This window comes from Haliotis cracherodii, unplaced genomic scaffold (assembly GCF_022045235.1).
Source record: "Haliotis cracherodii isolate W230 unplaced genomic scaffold, xgHalCrac1.p SCAF_14, whole genome shotgun sequence".
Classification (NCBI taxonomy): domain Eukaryota; kingdom Metazoa; phylum Mollusca; class Gastropoda; order Lepetellida; family Haliotidae; genus Haliotis; species Haliotis cracherodii.
The window spans coordinates 37,373,084-37,379,897 of NW_027266269.1; positions in this window are offsets into that span (position 1 = coordinate 37,373,084).

Here is a 6,814-nt window from a genome sequence, read left to right on the forward strand (position 1 = left end):
GACACGAATGTACCGATTTATGAATTTAAAAATTCTTTTATTATATCATTAAAATGTGGTTGCCATTACACATGTGTCAATTACAACTTAAGATAGTGTTATCCGTGACACGTGTACACAGTAAATTGTGCTGGGACACTGGTTGGTTGGTTGGGTGGTTGGTTTGTTGTTTAACGCCGCACATGTATCATATATCACTGCTACCCCAAAGTGATGTCAAGTTCTATATCATGTATCACAGCTACCCTAAAGTTATATATAGTTATGTATCATATATCACATCTACCCTAAAGTGATGTTGGTTGGTTGGTTTGTTGTTTAACGCCACACTCAGCAATATTCCAGCTATATGACGGCGGTCTGTAAATAATCGAGTCTGGACCACACAATCCAGTGATTAATATCATGAGCATCGATCCACGCAATTGGGACCGATTACATGCATCAACCAAGTCAGCGAGCCTGAACACCCGATCCCGTTAGTCGCCTTTTACGACAAACATAGTCACCTTTTACGGCAAGCATGGGTTGCTGAAGACCTATTCTACCCCGGAATCTTCACGGGTCGGACCATTGGTAATCAGACATGCAAGAAATAGATGTAAATGTTCTTTTGAAGCAAGCTGGTAGCTGTCACTATTCTAGTCTGAGTTTGTTCGTAATGATAATAATAATTCATATTTATGGCACTTTATTCCATGCTGAATATCATTCTCAAAGCACAGTATTACCCCCGGTCATTCCCATCTCAGTATATACACGACCTAAGCTGCCTGTGATGTGCCCGGAGATTTAACAGCCACATTGTTATATCATCTTTCACTGGTGGCTGAACGCTGGCATATTTCGAACAAAGTCACTTGCCCAAAAAGACACCACATGCGTTACTTGTGCTTCAGTATGGGGCAGGACCGAGGCCCTCTAAACTCTCAGGAGCGAAGCAGCCAAACAGGGTCACACATCCAAGGACTCACCGTGAAACCGTACGCGACCTGTGGGTTAACGCCGCTTTGACCAAAAATATCAGATATTTCACAGCGTGTCAGCTTGATGCAAAGTGTTTGTTTCTTCTATGAAAATACGTTTGTTTAAGAAAACCAACACATACAATAACGATATTTAAACTTATTTCTAAAGTGGTTTCTGAGTGGTTGTTGTCAGCAGGATGCTGAGCAATACACATGGGATCCCGTACACATTTGTAAATATTTTTCTTACTTCGATAACAAATCCAATAATGAATACAATTCCGTGATCAAAGATACTTTTTATCACATGTTTGTACTCTTTTTTATCTTTGTATTCTATTGTACCGAAATATAATTCCCTTGGACACAAAGGGGCCCTTATCACATGTGTCCTTTCTGTATTTATCCATTCTGCATTTATCTATTAATTGTTTAACTTACATCAAACAAAATGTTGAAAAGTGTTGAAATAGCTAGAGAACATTCTACATGCAGTTGTACTGTTTCTGACATTGACGCCAAGTGTATTTAATCTAGTGTACGCTATGACTCCATCTTCCGGGTATGGGAGATAACTCTTCAATCCATTTGCTTGCATTATGGCTTCCCTTTGATATGTACAAGACTAGGAAAAGGACATGCATTATGAATGAATTCTTCTCTGATTTAGACTTTTTTATGCCTATATCACAATACAATCACCGAACACAAGGTAATTTTAAATAAACAAAAACAAAATAACAAAACAATACGATAGTCCTAAGTTCCACACCACACACACTCTACACACAATGACTCTAGACACAATTAACTTACTTTATCTCAGATGCAGTGACTTTAGACCATTAACATGAAATGGAACAGAAGCAAGGTCTTCGAGGTGACGATCAAGACTTTGACAAACAAACAAAGACACACTAACATACAGGTCTCCCTTATATCAAATGTGTAGACCTACCTGCATTTCCCTCGTAGCCAGTGAAGTTCACCCTGTACTTGTCTGTCTCCACGGCCAGAGTGAAGTCGTAGAGACAGTCAACTTGAACTTCACTCCCCTGACGTACATCATGACGGTTTGTAAATATTTGTGTGAGGTAGGAAAATATAATTTGACAAGGAACAGTACTTGGTAATGAGCCAAAATGTTGTGGAGAGAACACTTGGTGTTTGTATAGTCATCTCAGTTATTGGTACATAGGAACATTCCAAGGTGAAGATCAGCCACCAACAATAACGCGTATGTCCCTCACTGGAATCGATAGCGGCCTGACATCTCCTGTGCATGGAAGAGACGAGTATGCGAATCACATGCTGGAGAATGGTAGCCCACTCGGCCCACAACGCAAAAGCCAACTGCTGCAACGCCTGGGATTGTGGTTGACTTCGGCATAGCTGTCTATCCAATTCTTTCCATAGGTACTCTATCGGGTTCAAATCCGGGGATCTGGGGGGCCAGGAGAGAACATCAACGTTCTTGTTACAGAGACATGCTCTTGTGATCCGTGCTGTATGCGGTCGAGCGTTGTCCTAGTGGAATACACAGTTGGCGATGGCTTCAACTGGGAGCACGTGTGGTAGGAGAACTTCGTTGATGTATCGTTGTGCCATAAGATTGCCCTGGATATGGACCAAACTTCTCCTGCCGTGATGAGAGATACCCGTCCACATCATAACGCTACCCCCACCAAACCTGTCCACTTCCCGTACACAGTTTCCGGCTTAATGTTCTCCCCGACGTCTGTAGACCTGCTCTCTTCTGTTCCCTTGACGGATGAGAAATCTTCGCAGTTGAGGCCATACCCTGTGCTGGCCACTCCAATGCAGTCATTGTTGATGATGTTGTCGTCTCATTATGACGCGTCGAACAGGACATCTTGCTCGTAGACGTGCTGCTCATAAACGATTCTGAGCAGTCCAGGTATTTGGGATGCGGTTGAGGTGACTGTGGTCGCCCTTTCACGTAGGTGGCGCAGTCGGACGTAGCGATCTTGGGCAGGGAATGGTTTCTCTTGGTCGTCCCGACCTTCGCTGATATCGTGTTGACCCATGCTGTTGAAACCGATCCCATAGCCTTGTGAAGGTGCGCTGGGCGCTACATTGAAAACCCTTGTTACAGGTAATCAGGATTCCCCGGCCTCCAAGCGGCCTTTGACGTTGTTGTTTTGCACTTGTCTAAATCTTGCCATGTTATTGAACTGTCACTGTTCGATTGCCTCAGATGCCAGGCGATCAAAATCCCTGCACTTTAATACCGTTCATAGTGCTGCTGCACGTGAAACGTGTGCAGCTCAATGGCCCTTTTTGTTAATGCACTGAGTGCGTTTTTCCGAATCGTACGTGTTTCTCGACTAAACGTTTGCATGTTCTTGTTGTAATCATTTTGATCCAGGAAAATTGTCATTGACACTATAACACATTAAACTGCTTCATTTTGCACATCTTGGTCCGCTAATTTTGATATTATGGCCAAACATTTCCGTATTGGGTTTCTTTGTTTTGAAGAGTATTCTAGCAAGACTTGTATGACGCTCCGTTAAATGTTCAAGGAAAGTTCTTGTTCTAATGTACCTCACAAGTTGTGAAATGTGGACACTAAGGGCTGGAGCTAAAGGAATATTGCTCGACATAAAGTGACTGTTGGTGAGTTGTCGTACAGTCGCGTGGAGAGTGTTTTGTCACTCTGAATCTTCATGCATAGATCTAAATATTAAACAAGTGAGGCGCTGCTCTCCTTTATCATTACTTCAGGAGGGTAAATCAGAGGAAGGGAGTTTGTCTTTGAGGATTTGTGTTTGCCAATCCGAGCAGAAATTCCAGTTCTTATGCAAAAGGAAACATATCAGCAAGAAGGGGGCATAATTGCTTTCCCTGTGGATGCATAAAAATAGATCAATATCAATGAGGAAGTCCAGCGTTACTCACATAGCATTTGCTTTCATTTGTAACAAATTGCCCTGAACTTGTGAATATAGATATGTAAATGCATCAATGGTCACCACGCTTTATAACAACAGACCCGTGGATCAAGAAACTTTTTCCTTAGGTTTGTCTTGCGGGAGAGTGATGTACAAAAGATGAAAAATCAAATGTTTGGGCAGAATTGAATTTGGTAAATAACGTCTGAAGTAGACATAGACATAGACGTGCATGAAAACGTGACCCACTATTGCTCGACCTGTTCTTGAGTGTCAGGGCAGAAACAATATTGCAAAACCAATCACGGTGAATAGTTGCTGACTCCCGTCAACATCAGTATGGCAGTTTTTTGTTAAGTGTCTGACTTTTCTGTAAACACTGACCTTTGGAACGCTTTTTATAGCCAATATGTGGACGCAATTTTCTAAACTCACTCATCAGTGACAAACTTGATATCTGATACACTTTCCTTTTGTAACTTGAAACATACTTTCATACTTTATCTTTAGGTGAACAATTGACTTGCCCTTGCAAGTGTTTGTGACCAGTGCAACAAATAGGGGAGCATACGCTCACCTCCACGCAAACACCTGGAGTCATCACTATTTGAAAGTGATTCATAGACATATCCTCACGATGTTGTCTCATACTACAGAATCGTACTCTACTCTACTCTACTCTATATTGTTTGTCACTCGTATTTACGTTTTCATTTCGAGGCTGGTTTTCACAAAATTACGATACAGAGAAAGCCCAGAGGCCATTGTAGTTGCAGTCTATGATATTGAAACATATGTTCCTGTACAATATCGGTGATGATAAAATCAATATATCAAAATCAAGACTACACAAAATTTCAACCTAAAAATCGTCATTTTGTCGAAGAAATTCAATCAAATCTCTAGTTGTTAGGGATACTGAAGATTGCATTGGTGCACTGGTTTTGCAATATCCTAATTGTGTTTATGACACTCGGAATATAAGGACGAATTATATCAAGAACGATGGCAATGTTTCGCTTTGCTCACCACGCGAAAGCCGAGGTTATTTGCCTAACGTGATTCAATGTTTGTATCCGAATTTTGTTTTTCCCACGGTGAAATTGCTGTGTTGTCGCCCAAGATGACGCAAGATCATACTCTCGTCAATTTCTAGATTTTACAGCTACTTCAATCGGCAACTGAATGAAAATTATTATATGCAGACTTCCTGTCCTAAGGATTGTTTGTTTAAACAGTTCCGTCTTAAAGATGTGAAAATTCAACGCAAAGGAAATACCTCACTAAAAGCCGAATCTCCTCACTCTAACATAAAGAAAATATGCAACGTTTACTTCAGTGAAAATAATATCTCAGTTGATCCATTTAGATTTATTCTCTGATGTCCTTCCTAACATACCTATATTTCTACACATAAATATCCTAATATATCCCTAGTCCAATATGTAAATATAAATGTCACGCACAGAGAATAATTATTCTCGATCATCCGCCGTAATGTGACTCCACTGGCCGCAAAAGGCAAAATACCGGTGAAAATGCTATGGATGAATCACTGAAAATTAGTGATGACAGCAAGTATTCACGAAAGGGGTAAGCTTGGCAGAATTTATCGTAATCTTTGCGATATGCGACTTTAAACAAAAATACTTAAGAATATAGATTGTCAAACTATGATATATGGTTGTTTTTAGGATTCTAAATCCATAACAGAAACAGGGGATGTTAGTCATCACTATGTTGTATGCGACGCAATGCAGGCACTCATGCCACATTGAGCTAACATGCGATATTCCCTGTGTATGACGGCAGTATATATGATAGAGTCCAATCCAATTATCCTTGATATTATGAGCATCGATCAACGCAACGGAAATGCGACCAATCAGACAAATCAACGAGACTGGCCACCCGAGATCTGTTTAGTCCCCTCTCATGACAAGTTTCACCAGAATTTCACTAGAAGAATGTTGAACACACCCTACCTCAGTAACAAATGGTTGTGATACTATTGATGGGGGGGGGGGGGGGGGGGGGGGGCAGTCGTCTAAGGCGCCGCGATTCGCTGTGCAGAGTTGCGTCCCTTGGACACGCCAGAAACCTATGATTGTGGGTTCGAATCCCGGTTCGCCCCAATGATGTTTCTAGGTTTGTCAGCGCCATACCCGTGCTCGTGACCTGCATCACTTCGGGCTTTCCTCCCACATCAATTCACCTGACGAAAATACCCCCAACCGATCTCACCATTGGCCTCTTTTTTTGTATTATCCACACTTGTGCCAAAGAACCCATAAAACTGAATCCGTTTGCAATCTCCAAAGATATCGCTGGTATCTGTGGAGAGGTTACAAATGTCACCAAGCTTCGATCCGGTTCTCTCCTTGTGGAATGTGCACGGAGACAGCAATCCTTCAATCTACTCAAATTATAAGAGTTTGTAAATAATACGGCTGCTGTCTCAGGACGGGGGACATGGGTGGCCCAGTGGTCTGAGGCGCCGCAATTCGCTGTGCAGAGTTGCGTCCATTGACTTCGAATCCCGGTTCGCCCCGATTATGTTTCTAGGTTTGTCAGTGCCATAGCCGTGCTCGTGGGTTTCACCGAAGTTGTAAACATCTGAGACCTGGATCACTTCGGGCTTTCCTCCCATATTAAGCTGACACGCCGTGATATAACTGGAATACTGTTAAAAGCGGCCTTAAACCCAACTCACTCACTCACTGTTACATAGACAAGTAAGCTGTGTTATGCTTATGTTGTTACATGAAGGACTTTTGGCCGTCCAACATATTTTCCTGGCAGGGAGTTAAATAGGTATTGGACTCGTTCTTCTCTCGAGGTGAATAGAGTAGATCATCTACTCCCCGTACACGTGAAAGTGTATTCTGTGTCTCTCCCGTTCCCCTATAAGCAACAGACGCCAATATACAG